We start from the raw sequence: 17,608 nt of genomic DNA, 5'->3' as shown, positions 1-17,608 counted from the left end.
AGCTTGGACTCTGAGGAGGAACAGACGGACAGCAGCGATGATGCCCCCCTCCCCGACGCCCAGCTGTCAAAGAGGCCGGCACCTGAGTCTCCCTCCGATGTTCGGTTTCTTCGGGGAGGAATCCCGAGTCTTCCTCGCGGGCTCACCTAGTGAGACCTCTTTGGACTTTGTTCATCAATCAACCCCAGAAGACTCTAACAAGGTAATGGCTTTAGAAAAACAGCCGAAAATCCATACCCCAAAACCGAGAGTCCGAAGGGGGAATGGAGCTCCAATCCGGCCCAGGCCACCTGGTGGGAAGGAGGAGCTCTGTTCACAGGACATTCTCTGAACCCGCTTTATTTTAATGACCGCCCGTTTTTTAGCATGGTTTTAACTTTGAGTTTTATCTTTGTTTTAATCCTTTAAAATGTCTTACTTGTTCTTAACCATAATACTCATGACTCTCACCTTCTCAACCATAAATGTTAGAAGTGTGAAGTCGCGAGTTAGAGCTCAGAGTGTTTTATCCTTTTTAAGTTCCGTACAGTCGGATTTGTTTTTATTACAAGAATGTGCTCTTCCGTTTTTAAAGAATTACGCCCGGTGGCAGGATTTGTGGCCACGCCCCTCTATATGGAGCGGCTCAAATGAAAATAAAAATGACGGCGTGGCCATTTTAATTAATAATCCGCACATCTCGGTGAAGGGGAGCACCGTGGTGAAAGAGGGAAGAGCACTTTTAGCAAATTTGACTTTTAACGGACAGGATTTTAACCTCTTAAATATTTATGGTTTTAACGATAAACATGACAGGTACGATTTTTTAGAGGACCTGCAGCCCCACATGCTGGGAAGAAAACCTTTTATAATAGGGGGGGATTTTAACTGTATTTTAACTAGAAAAGACAGGAAAAGAACCGGACAAAATCTTAAAATTGATAAGACATCGCTTTTATTACAGAAAATAGTTAGGGATTTTAAATTGACGGATTGTTTTAGAACTATGCATCCCGGAGAGGAGGGCTACACCTGGATCAGTGATGATGGCTCTAAGGCCTCTCGTATAGATTATTTTTTCATTAGGGATTGCGTCCTAACGGATGCTAGAGTGTCACCGGTTTTCTTTTCTGATCACCTCCTTCTGTCCTGCACGCTTTCACTTCCTTCAGGTGCGACGACCGGGAGAGGTCTGTGGAAACTCAACCGCTCCCTGCTGGAGGACCAGGTTCTGGTCGGCCAGTACAGGGAGCGGTACCGCGAGTGGCAGACCCTCCAAGACCTGTACGAAACACGAGCACAGTGGTGGGAGATGGTGAAGGGTAGGACCCAGACTTTCTTTCGACTTGCAGGGAAAAATAAAAAGAACAAAGAACAAAGATGCATGATGGGGCTGCAGAAAAGACTCCAGAGATATCATTTTTTAAATCAACAGGGTATGGATTTTAATAAAGAAATAAAAGAAGTAAAAAAGAAATGAACGTTTTAGCAGAAATAAAGAGTAAGGGAGTAATTTTAAGAAGCAGGGAAAGAGAGATAGAAGAAGGAGAAAAATGTACAAGATACTTTTTTAAGAAAATTATAAATAATCCAAGTTTTATTTCCGAACTAAAATCGGAGAATGGAAATATTGTCTGTAGTATAGAAGAAAAGAAAAAAACGATAGAAGGATTTTATGGCGAATTATACGCAGAGAAAATAGTAAAAGACGAAAACATAAAAGAAACTTTGGATTTTTTAGATAAAAGTATAAAAGAAAGTAGTTTTTTAGAGCAGGATTTTACCCTTTTAGAACTTTTACAGACAGTAAAGAGTTTTAAAAGAGGAAAATCTCCGGGCTCAGATGGACTCCCTTTGGAATTTTATTTAACATTTTGGGACATTTTAGCACCTGATTTAATTGTTTTTATGGATTTTAGCAAACTAGACACACTCCCCGATAGTTTTAAAACAGGAATAGTTACACTTTAATATAAAGACAAAGATAAGACAGATCTTAAGAACTGGAGACCCATTACCCTTTTAAATGTAGATTGTAAGATTTTTAGTAAACTTTTAGCAGCCAGGATGTGCAGAGTGATGGGGGATCCAATCCACCCGGATCAAGCCTGCGCCGTGCCGGGAAGGAGGATCACGGACAGCCTGGTTCTGATCCGAGACACCATCTGTTTAGAGAGAGACAGAAACATTCGACTGATAGTCTTAAATCTAGATTTTGAGAAAGCTTTTGATCGGGTCTCGCACCAGAACCTCTTTCAGGTACTGAGAAAAATGGGTTTTCCTGGGAGGTTTGTAGAGTGGGTGGGACTGCAGTACCGAGACTCTCCAGCAGGTTTCTGGTTAATGGGTTTCTGACAAAAGCAGTGAAAGTGAACTGCGGTGTCCCTCAGGGTTGTCCGTTATCCGCTCTTCTCTATGTAGCGCAGATCTTGAGAAAGGACCCACAGATTTTAGGAGTGACCAAACCGGGGAGTGGAGGGCAGGAAGCCAAATGTCTTTTATATATGGATGATTTTAACATTTTAGTTACAGACCTTTTATCAGTAGATAGAGTTTTTCAACTAACGGAGTGGTTTGGGAAGGCATCAGGGGCAAAATTAAATAAAGAAAAAACAAAGGCACTATTTTATGGATCATGGAGGGAAAACGACAAGATAGGATGTAAGCTGCAAATTATGGAAGATGACCTGAAGGTGCTGGGTGTGAAATTTGATAAAAATGGAGAAGGAAAAACAAACTGGGTAGAGATAGTAAGACGAGTAAAACAACGACTGGGATTCTGGGGGATGAGAAAATTGACACTCAAAGGAAAGATTTTAATAGTAAAAGCAGTGATTTTACCAGTGTTTTTACTCACTAGTTCTGTTTGTCAAGAAATCTGATATGTGTGTATGAGATCTGTCCAGGCTCATTGCAGAAAAACCGAGCATAAAAAGGCCTGAAGAGATTGTTGCAGCTTTGTAGGTTGATTAATGCTGTTTATCAAATGTGTATTCCCTTATTTACTTGATATGTAGTCCCTCTATTGATAAAGAGAAAGGAAAAGTTATAATGATGAACTAAAATCAAATGATCTATGGTTGTTAAAATGTAATGAATTGAGGTTTTACACAGGTTTTACACAAATAACCCTTTGCAGCGACAGGAAGTGGTTAGAAGTCAGAGCGTGTGCGCTCTGACTCCCTGTCAGTTGCAACAGGGAGCAGCAACAGGAAGTCAGCGAAGGTGCTTGCTGCCGCTGATTCTCCAGTTTTTAAATAGAAACGAAATGTCATTTGTCAAGAAAAAGTCTAAGTCAAGAAGATGCTGGAGATTTTAGTTAACAATAAACAAAGTTATCTTTAAAATGAATCATTTAAGAGGAATTTATACTCAACAGTAAACTTAAAGGTTAATAAAATAAATATTCTGTTTCCAGCCTGCAGATAAGAAAGACTATCTAAATATTGTGAGTAATTGAATAAGAATTAAAGAGCAACGCTTTTGTTGATGTTGGTTTGCTTATAGTAAACATTTACTCATGTATTAAAACTGTAACTTATTCCTAGTTTCTTTTCAGAAAACTTGTAGTAAGCTCACGTTAAGTTACAACTGATGAATTATGGATATTATAATGAATTGGTAGATGATGAATTGGAGAGGTAGAATAAGTTATAAATGTGATTTGTACTCTGAACTTGAAATGGTAGAAGGATGCAGCTGCCTGTGAAAGATCAGAGGAAGAGCGTGAGGTGTGAATGGAGCAGATCTCGGGTTGCAGGTGTCACAAGTGCATTAGTTCAACCGCCCACGTGGAAAAAGAGACACGTGGAGAGTTGGGGCCTGGATGGGACCATGGGTTGCGTGCGCGGAGGTTCCTTGTCTTGGTACACTCCCATGGAGAGAGAGAAAAGAAAGGTATAAAGCCACGAGTCTGAAGAAACACGAGGTTCTTCGTCTCCGGAGCTGAGGCTCAACACAAGAGCGGCAAGAAGACCAGCAGAGGATTACGCCGATGGAACCAAGGAAAGCGAGACTCACCTCACTCTGGATTAACAAGGCGAAGATCCACCGACCCACTGCCTTGGTTCCTCATTGGATTTCCCTACTCTGCACTCAACCCAGCGATCTCAAAATACATCGCACAGACTTGGGGAATTGAACAAAAGTCACAGGATCGATCAAGAGCTGTTCGGTTGGATATAACATACAGTTCACCTTATTTCAATTCCGAGGAAGGATTTACTTTTTTAAAGATAAAGATTCCGATCAAGAGCTGTTCAGTTGGATATAACAGACAGTTCATTTTGTTTCATTTCCAAAAGAGGATTCATTTTCCACGGAGAAGGATTCTGACCAAGGACTTCTGTTGCCGAGATCCAATTCCATCTGGGTAGGAGTAGGAGTTTGCCGCACCCTAAAGCCTTAATTTATAGATGACAGTATAGGGAGATTAATTAGAGAAAGGTTAAATTGATCTAAATTTTATTGATTTTCTTTGTATAGTAACCTCAAGTAAATTCTGTATGCATGTCATTTTCCCTGCTAAAGCTTGCTTAATAAACGCATATAATATAAAATTCTAATCAGGTTGTGGACCTTGAAATTAATTGAGTCATTTGAATCAAAGTTCTTCTATTTATAGTAAAACCAGTATACACGATTCTAGTAATGTGGTGGCTTCAGACTTTCCTTTGGTGAGTTTAAGATGATGGCCTTGGGACTTGATTTTTAATCCTAGTCACTAAAGATTATCCAGCCGTTAACAAGTACTCGTTACATTTTAGAAAGAATACTGCCGTTAACAGAAGTGGTTATTGAAACTATGCAGTTGTGAGGGCTACTCGGCTGACCGTTTCCTAACTGAAGAAGGCCATAACTTCTGGACGAAGGTAGTGAGAGCTGGACGAATTTCTTTCGCCACCAGTTTAAACAGATTATCTCTTATAGATCTTGATCAGGGTAAGACCCAGGTCTTAGAGATTTTCCGGACCTGTTAGACAGAGAACTGGTCAGTAGTCAGCCCCGAGGAGTTGAGAGGAGAGGGCGAGGCTGGCTATTGCGTAGTAACAAACAGTTTTTATTCCTCCCAGGAGAGTGTTTTTAGAACTGCAACGTGCCATCTTCTATTTTATCTGGGACTCCAAATGGGAACGATTAAGACGAGAAGTGATGTACAAACCAAAGGAGAAAGGAGGGAAGGGAGTTCCAGATCTTTACTTGGTTTTAGGCAGTTATTATACGAGCATCCATTTACAACAGGCCATGGACATTTCAAAAAATAATAAAACAAACGATATGAACAAATTCTGGTCCGGATCCTACCTTAGAAAATTAAAACTGATAAAAAGTGATTTTAGAACTCCGGTAGCTTTTAATCTTCCCCCGGCATACGCTTTTATACAGAAATTTTTACAACATTTTAAGCTTGAAGGAGAAGAGAGTAGGATTTTAACCAAATCTCGTTTTATCATTTCTGTTGTTCAGGACCGGGAATCAGTGACCCCAGTAACTCCAGTGACCCCAGTAACTCCAGTGCGCGGCCTCCTGTATGGAGACGCCGCCACCGTTTGGTTCAACGTGATCCATCCTGTCCTTCCAAACAGACTGCAGGATGTCCTGCATGGTGGCTCATGGGATCCTGCCGGTCAGAGCCGTAATTCACTCACGCGGCATGTCTGTGACGTCCATCTGCCCCCGACCCGGTTGTGGCGCCGGAGTCGGTGAGGCTCCTGCTGTGGGAGTGCAGCGCTGCTGTGGACCTGTGGGCGAAGGCCGGGTCTTTGAAATTCCCACACTTGCCAGCAAGGGAGGTCCTAAACGTACAACTGGTGCTGTATGGGGTGAGCCACCAGAAAAGGACTAAAAAGGACTTTGAGGAGATGTGGCTCACCCTAACCACCATCAAAGACGCCATCTGGACCTCCAGAAACTTGCTGGTGAGCAGGAGCAGGCAGATCCTCGGTGGCTGTGGTCCGGATGGCGACAGCAAAAAGAGAAACATTGAGGGCTGCAGGTGGCCCCCCAAGGACACAGCCACCAAGAAGAATCGCCTGCGCCTCTGTGGACGAAGGAGCCGGTGACCCACAAACGGAGGTCCAAGCAGCGGCGCAACTTTTTTTTTTTTTTTTTTGTCTGTGCTCAATTTGAAGAAAAAAAAAGAACAATGTATTTTTTATTTCCAGTTACTTTAAAGTCCCACTAAGGATTTTTAATGAATAAAACAAATGAAATGTAGAGAATAAACTCTAAACTAACAAAATAAAATAAATAACCAGTGTTACTTCTTATTTTAGTTAATCTAATTTTTTAAAATGCAGTACTTTAAACCAGTCTTTCTGAGACCCTCCTTTTCTTCACACATCTCCTCCAATAAGATTCGCGGCATTATGTAATCTAATCTAATTGTTTGAGAAAAGTTGGAGGGTGGTTCCTACAACGATTTTTCTGGAGTAAAGCAACATCTCCTCAACTTTGTTATTTTGTCGAGACAACGGCTCAGGACAAGATCTTCCCGAGGTACCGAGGTACATTCTGAATTGTATTTTTTAAAATCTTTTTTTTTTTTTTTTCTGTTATCATTTTTTATCAACAATAATGTCGCTGCTTTCTGATTCTCAGGAGTACAATGCGATATTCAGCAGTAAGTAGCAGAACTTAATAAATAAGAAATCTTAACTGGATATGTTTGAAATGTTTCAAATCATCAAATGTTTTATCTATGTTCAGAACCCACCGCAGAGGAACTTGATGGTTTTGTCCTAACACAATCTAACTACGGTCAGTAAAATATATGTTTTTTAATTTATTTTTAATGAGCTCTTCAATCAATTAAGATAACTAATTATAACAATCTACAGATTTCAAGGAAAATCTGATCATTAGCGAGGATGGGAAAAGCAGCCGTCCCAGAAGTCGCTTGTCTCTGAGTAGATCAAAAAAAGCTCGGGTTCTAAACCCCGCCGATCAGACAAGCACACCATCCAACGCTAAGCCTGAAGCTCCCAATAGCATAAGGTTAAACTCTGCAACGGTCCTTCCTTTTCCTGCCGCCGCGGGAGAAGAAGAACCAGACGCTGATGCCGCTTCTCGTGCTCCAGTAACTAGCACCCCGCCCGGTAAGTTATTATTTTTTTTCCAGAGTTTCAGATATGGAGAAAAAAAAAATCTCTAATCTACTAATTAATTATCTATAAACCAGGATACAAAGCGCCGCCTCCAGTGATCATTATTTCTGACTCGGAGGACGAGTTTCAGGATGATAATCGCGCCATTCGACCGGCTGTAGCTAGGCTACAACGCACAGTAAAATAGTAAAAGCAGTGATTTTACCAGTGTTTTTACTTACTAGTTCTGTTTTTATTCCTCCCAGGAGAGTGTTTTTAGAACTGCAGCGTGCCATCTTTTATTTTATCTGGGACTCCAAATGGGAGCGTTTAAAAAGAGAAATTATGTACAAACCAAAGGAGAAGGGTGGGAAGGGAGTCCCAGACCTTTACTTGGTTTTAGGTAGCCATTATACTAGTATCCACGTACAACAGGCTTTAGACATTTCAAAAAATAAAAAAACAAATGATATGAGCAAATTTTGGTTTGGATCCTATCTTAGAAGGTTGAAATTGATTAAAAGCGATTTTAGAACTCCAGTAGCTTTTAACCTTCCTCCGGCATATATTTTTATACAGAAATTTTTAAAACATTTTAAACTTGAAGGAGAGGAGAGCAGGATTTTAACCAAGTCTCGTTTTATTATCTCTGTTGTGCAGGACCGGGAATCAGTAACCACAGTGCGCGGCCTCCGGTATGGAGATGACACCACTGTTTGGCGCAACGCGAGCCATCCCGTCCTTTCGAACAGACTCCAGGATCTATCCTGGATGGTGGCTCATGGGATCCTGCCGGTCAGAGCCGTAATGCACTCCCGCGGCATGTCTGCGTCGTCCATCTGCCCCCGACCCGGTTGTGGCGCGCCGGAGTCGGTGAGGCACCTGCTGTGGGAGTGCAGCGCTGCTGTGGACCTGTGGGCGAAGGCCGGCTCCTTGCAATTCCCACACTTGCCAGCAAGGGAGGTCCTAAACGTACAATTAGTGCTGTACGGGGTGAGCCACCAGAAAAAGAACAAAAAAGACTTTGAGGAGATGTGGCTCACCCTTGCCACCATCAAAGACGCCATCTGGACCTCCAGAAACTTGCTGGTGAGCAGGCGCAGGCAGATGCCCCCGGTGGCTGTGATCCGGATGGCAGCAGCAAAAAGAGCAACATCGAGGGCTGCAGGTGGCGCGCCAAGGACACAGCCACCAAGAAGAATCGCCTGCAATCACAATCGCCTCTGTGGACGTAGGAGCCGGCGCACCACGAACAGAGGTCCAAGCAGCGGCGGCCTGGCTCTCCGGGTGAGGCAGGAGGGAAGGAGCTTCAGGGCAGGTTTCCCCTCTGGGCCCCAGAGCTGTTTTGGAAGAACGGGATGGCTCTGAACTTTGTAAGGGGAACCCCGGTCCTGTACAACTTTTAACACCTAGAGCCTTTGTGTTTTTATCCCTGTTTTAAGCTCCTTTTAGTTTGAAATGGAAATGGTGTTTTTAATCTTTCTTAAACGAAAACGAAAGGAAAAATTTCTGTATAACAGTAAAAATGTTGTGTATTTAAATTGTTTGAAGTAACAATAAAAATTTTTCGAAAGAAAAAAAAACAACGCACAGCTCCTGTAACCAGCTCTGCACTGGAAAAACAACCAGACACTGATGCCGCTTCTCTTGCTCCAGTAACTAGCACCCCGCCCGGTAAGTTATAATTTTTTTTTTTTCAAAGTTTCAGATATGTGTAAAAAAAAAATATCTAACCTACTAATTAATTATCTTTAAACCAGGATACAAACCGGCGCCTCCGCTGAGGATTATTTCTGACTCAGAGGACGAGTTTCAAGATGATAATCGCACCTTTAGACCGGCTCTAGCTACTTTACAAGCGGTTCCTCCTCCTCCTGCTGTGAGAGCGCGACCCCCACGTCCTGCGGCAGCTTCTGTTGTGAGACCCTGGGGTCCCCTTAATACTCCCGCTGCGCTTGCGCAGCGCAATTCCGAGCCCCATCCTCGTCGTCGTCGAGTGGCTAATGGGGGTAACTCACCTACCGTTCAGGACACCCAGAACACACCAGGAGCGGCACGATCGAGACGTAGAAGATTGAATGTTCCCGCATTGCGTGGTAAGTTTATTTAATTTATAATTTCAAAACTTTAAGGAGAATATGGCATTACTAAAAGCAAATTTTGTTACCTAGACTTTGCTAGCTGCTACTGTTGTCTATAACAAGTGTTAATACTTACAGGCCGGGACAGGTGTGCTCTTGCTGATGAATTATTTACAGGTACATTTTTATTTTTTTTATTCTTTTTTTTTTTTTATGAATGCCTGACCCAGCACCTACAAATGTTAATTTCTTTTTCATCTGGTTCCTATTTTCAGAGGCTTTGCTGTTCATGAATCGGATCCCTGCCAGACGCCAGGTTCTTATCAGAAGCGGTAGTGGAAGAAGAATTTCGAGACGTCATCTGGATCAGGTTAATAAAGCGAGAGCTACAACGCTTCTTGAAGCAAGCCAGATTCTGATACGTCTGTTTCCCACAATGTTGAGGTGAACGGTGAAATGAGCTTTTGAATCTCTGTGGGTGTTCTTCTTTTTTCTTGCCGTCTATATAATTATGGATGAACAAAGGGATGATTTCCAAGCAATAAACATACTACAAGAGTTAAGAGAAGCATCTGGTTATTTTAGACAATTTGATGATGCAGTTAGAGTATTAAGTAGGTCTCTGTCTCCAATAAATGTTCAACAAGAGGGGTCACAAAATCCTACCGGTCAACCACCCTCACCTGGTTCAGATAATTCTCAAATATCAGAATATTTAATACAAATTCAGAATTCTGTTTATATTTTGAATAGACTGTCATCTGCATTGCAGCCTCTACAAAATCCAAACAGTCCTAGTCCTCCTCAGAGTCCTTTGAGGTCGCCCTTTTCAAACGACTCTGAAGTGCCAGACCCATTCAGGCAAATTGATGAGGCCGTAAGACAATTAAATGGGCCTCTGTCTCCAAGAAACAGTCAGCAGACACCTCTTTCTCCACCCGGTGACCATGAGCCGTCCACATCAACAGCCCCTCCCATGGTCCTTCCCACATCAATGGCTCCTCTTACAACACCTCTTTCTCCATTGGGTGACGATGAGCCATCCACATCAATGGCCCCTTCTGCAGCAGCAGCAGCAGAGATTGTTGATCAGATTGATCAGAGCGGTGGTAATCTAACTGATCCGGCTGTAACTAACCATGCTCAGATTGGGACAGATCTCCCACCACCAATTGAACGTCAGCGTTTCAATAACGTTGAAATCAGACGCCCCTTTAGACTCCCACAGCCATACCCAAGATCTGCTCCTGACCTTGCTTCATTTTATACAGACGTTATGCGTGTTCTTATTGAACTAGCAGATGCTGCAAGCTCAGTAGCCAGACGTAACGATGTTGTCCAGTTAGAACTGGTTGGAGATAACGTTGCACGGCATGTAAATATTCCTATTAATGGTGATAATGTAATAGAACCAGCATTTGTTGACTTTCTAGATGAGTTGGTTCAGTCAAATGCAGACTTGCCCGCACATGGAGACCTCGAATTTGTTCTCCAGATTGTTAGAGATCCTTCCGGTGGTGTAAAACGCAAAGCTGCAAAAACTTTAGACTCTGAACTGATTAATAAGAAGAGGCGTCATCTCTATATTGTAGACAATAACGACCAGTGTTGGCATAGTTACTTTGAAAAAGTAACTTTAATCGGACTACTGATTACTCCTTGAAAAAGTAACTTAGTTAGATTACTGACTACTTGATTTGGAAAGTAACTAAGTTACACTAAAAGTAACTTTTTAGTTACTTTCAGCAGCTGCTAACAACAACACTCCGCCTCCTGTGAAAATCACATTGAGCTTTGTCAAAACTTAATTATCAGCTATTTTATAATGGTAACATCAACAATGTGTCTCCACTGATAAGGTTGAACTGAAGAGGAGATTGTAGAAAAAAAAAAAAAACGTGAGTAGTTTGTGTGGTCCACTGTTGTCTGGAAAACTAAGAAGGATTTTAAAGCCTCCCCCTAATTCCCCCCAGCCTCCAGGTTCTGCGTTACGGCCCTGCATTTGGTGTCACAGCTCAGCACCCAGAGCTCCTCCTGCAGCTCCACCACTCAGATGGCTGCACAGATTTGTGACACTTATCTTAATATTAATAATTATAATGGTTAAGTTGCCATTATAATTATTGGAAACTACGGACACGTTTATTCGTGGCTGTTTTCACGTTTATTGCGCTGTTCATATTGGTCTCGATGTTTGCAGTTTTCTGGAGCGCAACACGAAGCTCGACGTCATTCAGAGGTAATATATTAAGTTGACATTAACAAAGACACAGCGGGACGGATCATCCGGGAAATGATGGACAGGGAGAGACTGAGTAAAACTACCTTAATGACGGACAAATTCTGGGATTTATTATGAGTCTCTGTTTATTTCACGTTCAAAAACGAGCCCAATAAGGCGCAACCAGCAACTCATTAAATTTGCAAGCGACTTAAAAAAAATGAAGCCCAAAGCCGCTTGTAATAATCGGACTTGGCGACAGAAACTGAAAATAGTTCTAGTTTTTCCACCAACAAAATCTTCCTCCATTGTTTACATTTCTGTCGCATAGAGACGTCGGTCACTCGACAAGACGAGTAGAGGAAATACGATTACGGTAAATAACAAAAGAAGATAGTAACGCACAGTGATTTTGATAAGTAACTGTAGTCTGACTACTCGATTTGAAATAGCAACGCGTTAGATTACTGGTTACTGAAAAAAGTGGTCCGACGTCAGTAATGCGTTACAAATTAACGCATTACTGACATCACTGATAACGACAATCAACTTTGCTTTGCTACAAGCCTTGCACACATGTATAATCAGAGTTTTACAGATATGCAAGCGCTACATCAAGCTAGAGAATGGCAGCGTCAAGCTGGTCTCAGTGAACACACTCCCGTTTCATTCACTGATGTTGCTAAATTTGAAAACATTTTACAAAGAAAAATTGTAGTCTTTCATAGAACTTCAAATAGTTCCATTCTGTCTAAATTTGAAACAGGCTTCCAAGATCGTACAAATGTGTGCTTCCTCCTTCTGCATGAAAATCACTATTACGGCATAAAAAACTTGAAGGGTTTCATTGGTGCACGTCATCTCTGCGATTATTGCTTTACCGGATATGACAATCCCACCATGCATCAGTGTAAAGGATACTGTTATATCTGCTGTAAATCACCCTGTTAGTCAGGAGTTCAAGCCTGTGCACTGTCAAGATTGTAACAGGACTTGTCGTAACTCTTCATGCTTTGCTGAACATAAACAACCTTGTTTCAAACCTCGTGCTAAAGTTTTTGTAAGTGAATGTCAGATGAAAAAACTGTGTACACTCTGCAAAAGGGTGTACCATGTTCCAATTACCAAACAACAAACACCACATGTCTGTGGAACAAAATGTGTCATATGTGGAGAAAAAGTAGCCCCCAGTGTTGACGTGACTCTCAGTGATCACCTGTGTTATATACAGCCTGTTACTAAAAGTGATGAACTTGATAACAAACTGATTTTTTATGATTTTGAATCATTTTTTGATCAGAACGGTGTTCACGTCCCCTTTCTAGTCTGCACTAAAACTTTGAAAGGTGAGCAATGGTTTTGTTATGGACTTGATTGTGCCCAGAAATTTCTTCTTCATTTCAGGAAATCGATTTACAGAGGCTTTACATTTCTAGCACATAATGCTAGAGGGTATGATGGCTACCTGATCCTGAATGCCATGGTCCAATTAGGTATAAAGCCTCATCTCATAATGCAGGGAAGTAAAATTCTCTGTTTTACCCAGATTACAACCTGGGATTCATCGAGAGCCTTTCATTTCTAACAATGAAGCTGAGTGCATTCCCAAAAGCTCTGGGTTTCAGTGATAAAACGAAAGGTTTTTTTTCCTCACTCATTCTCCTCAGAGGAGCATTTGCGGTATGTAGGACCCTTTCCTCAACCAGACTGCTATGGCGTAGCGCTTATGACTCCTTCTCAACAGCAAGAGTTTTCTGACTGGTACAGAGAAGCATCCAGAGAGGTCTTTAATTTTGCAAACAAGGCTCTTTATTATTGCAGGAATGACGTCGACATTCTCTATCAAGGGTGTGTTAAATTTAGATACCAGTTTTTCAGTGAGACTAACGATCCTTTTAAATGCATCACGATCGCCTCGGCATGTATGAAGGTTTTTGTAACTAATTTCCTTCCACCTCAATCCTTGGCAATTCCATCACTTGTGGATTATCGTCGCAGCTCAAAGAGTTTCTCAAACGCATCCATTCAGTGGTTGGAATGGGTCGCTTTTGATAGAAACATACATATTGAGCATGCATGAAACACGGGGGAAAGGAAAATTGGTCCTTACTCTGTGGATGGATTTGCGGTGGTGGCAGGTGTACACTGTGCATTCGTGTTCCACGGCTGCCTGTACCACGGCTGTACTCAGTGCTTTTCACCTCCAGAGACATGTCCTCTGAGAAATGTGACATTTGAACAAATTCATGCAGCCAGCGTTGAGAAAGACAGGTTGCTGCAGTCTAAATTTGGCGTCCGTCTTGAGATTCTGTGGGAGCATGAATGGGTAGAAATGAAACGGTCTCATCCAGGGGTGATCAGCTTTCTCAAAAGATTTAATCCACCTGAACCTCTAACGCCGCTCTATTTGGAGGTAGAACTTGTGCTCTCAAATTGAGACATACAGCAGCCTCTACTGAAAGTGTACATTATGTGGATTTCACCTCACTGTATCCTTTTGTCAACTGCAGCTTCCCCTACCCACTTGGTCATCCTACAATTATCTACAAAGATTTTGATCATCCTGGCAGTTATTTTGGTTTCATCAGAGCTGTTGTCTATCCTCCCAGAGGTCTTTATTTCCCTGTGCTCCCTTACAAGACATCTCGCGGTAAACTTGTGTTCACACTTTGCCGTACTTGTGCTGAAGAAAATAACCAGACAGCTTCCTGTTCCCACACTGACCAAGAAAGGGCTCTCACAGGTGTGTGGGTCAGTGTGGAATTTCAGAAAGCTTTACAGTCTGGTTATCGTCTGATGAAAATCACAGAGGTGTGGCATTTTGAGAGAAGCAGTAGCACAATATTTCAAGGCTACATTCACACTTTTTTGAAGGGTAAACAGGAATCTTCTGGGTACCCAGCTGATGCAATCGATCAGGAGAGCAAGGAGAGATATGTGAGAGAGTACAAACAGCATCAAGGCATCCAGTTAGATCCAGAGAAAATTGAAATCAATCCCGCTAAAAGGCAGGTTGCAAAGCTTTGTCTGAATAGTTTTTGGGGAAAATTTGCACAAAAGAAATGACCTCACTCAAACCAGTATCGTGAGTGACCCTGATGAGTTTTTCAAGTTCTTGTTCTCTGGTAAATATGATATAAAGTACTTTCACTTTCTAAACCCTGACACCTGCATGATACAGTGGGGCTACAACAAGCAATGCATCACTCGCCCAAATAAAGTAAATAATGTTTTCATCGCTGCATTCACCACTGCTTATGCACAATTGAAGCTATTAAGCTGTATGGAGCCATTGCAAGAAAGGGTTCTGTACATAGATACAGACAGTCTGATCTATGTGGTGAGACAAGGGGAGACTCCTCTGGAAACTGGTAATTATGTAGGCGATTTAACCGATGAATTAAATGGAGATTCAATTCAGGAGTTTGTAGCAGCAGGACCTAAAATTTATGCTTATCAAACTAAACATCAGAAAAAAGTGGTCATGCGTGTTAAAGGCATCACTCAGACACGTGAATGCACTGACAGGGTTAATTTTGACACAATAAAAAAACTGGTCGAAGGTTACTTAGGTGGCTCCAGAAACGGCGTTATCAGAGTCCCTCAAAAAACCATTAGACGGAATAAAAAGGGGTTTGTGTTAAAAAATTCAACATTTCAGAAAAAGTTCAGGGTGGTGTTTGACAAGCGTCGGTTACTTCCTGACGGTACGACCTTGCCTTTCGGATATTAAGTTTTGTGAGTCCGCTCTATGTTCATCCATATTTACAGGGAGAGTAAATTTTTTCTTATTCTTTTTTAAATTATTTTGTTTGTTTTCTTTTATGTTGTTAAAGAAACTGCTTTTGTTGTTTTTTTATTTTTTTTATTTTTTATTCTTGCCATTAGATAAAATAATTTTTTTAGTACATTTTTGTTTGTATTTTTTATTCTTTCTATTAGATAAAAGAAAAAATGTCGCATTCAGGTGATGTACAGGAGCCTTTCTTTTTTGATCCCAGATTCAAGACTCCTTTTTCATGTTTGATTGTGGGTCCTAGTGGTTGTGGGAAAACATATTTTGTAAAAAATTTTTTATTGGATTGTAGTCATGTAATGGATGCTCAACCTGGAGCCATTGTCTGGATTTATAATTCTTTCCAACCTATTTATGCTGAATTGCAAAAATTGAATAAAAACATTAAGTTCATCAAAGGTTTACCTGATTCTTTCGAAGATGAAGAGTTGTTCCCAGTGAATCAAAACCTTTTAATTATTTTGGATGATGTCATCTTCCAAGCTTCAGAACATCCGGAAGTTGTAAAGTTATTCACAGAATTCAGACATCATAGAAATTGGAATGTAATAATGTTAACCCAGAATGTGTTTCACCAGGGTAAGTTCAGCCGAACTATTAGTCTGAACAGTAATTATATGGTATTGTTTAAGAGTCCTAGGGACAGATTACAAGTAAATATACTTGCACGTCAAATCTTCCCATCAGCAAAGGGACTTTTCTTAGAGAGTTTTGAAGATGCAACCAGAGAGGCTCATGGTTATTTAATCCTTGACCTTACCCCCACCTGCCCAGAACATTTCAGGTTGAGATCGGGTCTACTTCCAAGACAGTGGCTGGTTATATATGTGGCGAAAACAAAGTAAATAATAATAATCATGTCTGCACGGATAAAAAGAAATGTACCTCTCCTTAGGGCTCTCTACCATGCTACGCCCCAGAAGCGAAAAGATATTCTTGGACACTGCTCACCTGATTTTCTAAAAACTTTGTGTGAGATTGCTCTGAATATTTTAAAAGGTAACATTAAACTTTCACCTTCTCAACATCGGAACCTGAATAAACAGAAGATAATCAGATTGTTGGCTGACAAACGTGCAGGTTTAAAACGTAAACAGACAGCTCTCAGGAATCAGTGAGGAGGGTTCATTCTTCCTATTTTAGCAGCTCTGGCACCCTTGATCGGAAACCTGGTTGGTGGAATAATCAATAAATAAATAAATAAAATGTCTCAAAAGATGTATCTGATCTCACCGCACCAGTTTAAACGTTTGAGTCAACCTGACACATCTATCAGACAAACGGCTGAAGATGATTTGGATTCCAAGATGAGAGCGATATTGAATGAATCAGGACTAACTTCATATGAGAAAATAAAAAAATATGATGCTCTGCTACAGAGATATTTGACGGGTAGGGTTAGGGTTAGGGGTTAGCTTAGTAACCTGAGTAACTGATCCTGCCGGTCAGAGCCGTAATGCACTCCCGCAGTGCAAGCTGCTGTGGACTTGTGGGCGAAGGCCGGGTCTTTGAAATTCCCACACTTGCCAGCAAGGGAGGTCCTAAATGCACAACTGGTGCTGTACGGAGTGAGCCACCAGAAAAGGACTAAAAAGGACTTTGAGGAGATGTGGCTCACCCTAACCACCATCAAAGACGCCATCTGGACCTCCAGAAACTTGCTGGTGAGCAGGAGCAGGCAGATCCCCCCGGTGGCTGTGATCCGGATGGCGGCAGCAAAAAGAGAAACATCGAGGGCTGCAGGTGGCCCCCCAAGGACACAGCCACCAAGAAGAATCGCCTGCGCCTCCGTGGACAAAGGAGACGGTGACCCACAAACGGAGGTCCAAGCAGCGGCGGCCTGGCTCTCCGGGTCAGGCAGGAGGTAAGGAGCATCAGGGCAGGTTTCCCCTCTGAACCCCAGAGCTGTTTGGAGGAACGGGACGGATCCAAACCTTGTAAGGAGTCACCCTGGTCCTGTTCAACTTTTAAAACCCAGAGATTTTGTGTTTTATACTCTTGTTCTTAACTTCTTTTAGTTTAAACTGAAGAATTGTATTTTTTAAAGGAAAAGAAAATGTTTGTATACCTGTAAAATGCCATGTTTTTAAAAATGTTCAAAGTAACAATAAAAATTTTCAAAAGAAAAAAACTTCTATTCCCCCTAAACTACCATTTCATCATCGTTTTCTCCATCTTGTTCTTTACTCTGAACTCCGTTTAAGTAATGAGAAAATCAAACAAAATGTATTTATTGTTTTCTTTAATTTCATTGAAAGGTGATAACTGATATTCAATCTCTTCTGGGCCCCAGACAGCGCCCCATCTGCAGCGGCTCTACAGAAAATAAAAACGACGGCTGGCCATTTTAATAAACAATTTCACATCTTGGTAAAGGGCAGCACTTTTAGCAAATCTGACTTTTAACAGACAGGATTTTAACCTCTTAAATATTTATGTCTTTGAG

The 17,608-nt window shown here is 41.5% G+C and overlaps 1 long non-coding RNA gene across 1 annotated transcript; it reads left to right on the top strand.

The window, feature by feature from the left end:
* Positions 1-6,568: 6,568 nt before the first annotated feature.
* LOC122839047 lies at positions 6,569-7,043 on the top strand. Its single transcript, XR_006371981.1, has 3 exons — positions 6,569-6,601; positions 6,688-6,738; positions 6,819-7,043. It is a non-coding gene; the product is annotated as an uncharacterized LOC122839047 (long non-coding RNA).
* The last annotated feature ends 10,565 nt before the right edge of the window (positions 7,044-17,608 follow it).

This window comes from Gambusia affinis, linkage group LG01 (genome assembly GCF_019740435.1).
Source record: "Gambusia affinis linkage group LG01, SWU_Gaff_1.0, whole genome shotgun sequence".
Lineage (NCBI taxonomy): Eukaryota > Metazoa > Chordata > Actinopteri > Cyprinodontiformes > Poeciliidae > Gambusia > Gambusia affinis.
This window is presented reverse-complemented; position numbering and strand designations above follow the sequence as displayed.